Raw genomic sequence first — 766 nt, forward strand, 5'->3', positions numbered from 1 at the left:
TGCATGGAATATTTTTGTATTTTTAAATCGCTTTGTCAGTCTGTTACAGATAGTTCATCTCATCTCAAGCGTCTCTGGGACCAGCTTGCATTCAATAAATCATACTTCCTACGGAGAGCTGCTGCATGATGCTTGGTGCTGGCGTGAAGGGCACCTACGTTCTTCTAGGTTGCTGCTGCCTTCCATGTACTTCCCTTCCTCAGAAACCCACTTGCTTTGTCTTTTACTCCTACTCCCTTGTAGATCAAAACTAGACTTTGGGTGAACTTGAGAGAGATGCTCTTTTAGAATGTTTTTTTAAACATCTTAGCATCAGGATCTGTTTTGTCTTTTGTTTTATGTGCCTGTTACTTCTGCTAAAAGTACCGGCGAGCTGTGGTTTTGGTGAGAAGGGGTTTTCCTGGCTTTTGGGAATACTGATTGCTGCAGGGCACTGAGTGCTCTTGAAAACGTGGCCAGCAGTTATGGTCAAATAAACTTTTACATCACTTTAAGGCTGTTCTGCTCTTGTTCGTGACAGGGATCCTTAGCTCAGATGCTTCCCGAAGCTTTGCTCCTGTAAGCCTCAGCTGCAGAAAGGGGGCCTGCCTTGCTGGCTAAACAAGCCCATATTTTACAGTTTCTAACCCTGAACTTTTCTGAGAATCTGATACTTGACGATGCGCTGCTGGAAATGCTAAGAAAGAAAATCCTAACACCCTCTTTCTAATTATTCTTTAATGCTACTATATTAACAGGAAACCCAAAGCATCAGAGCTCACTGCCG

Source organism: Phalacrocorax aristotelis, chromosome 5 (genome assembly GCF_949628215.1).
Source record: "Phalacrocorax aristotelis chromosome 5, bGulAri2.1, whole genome shotgun sequence".
Taxonomy (NCBI): domain Eukaryota; kingdom Metazoa; phylum Chordata; class Aves; order Suliformes; family Phalacrocoracidae; genus Phalacrocorax; species Phalacrocorax aristotelis.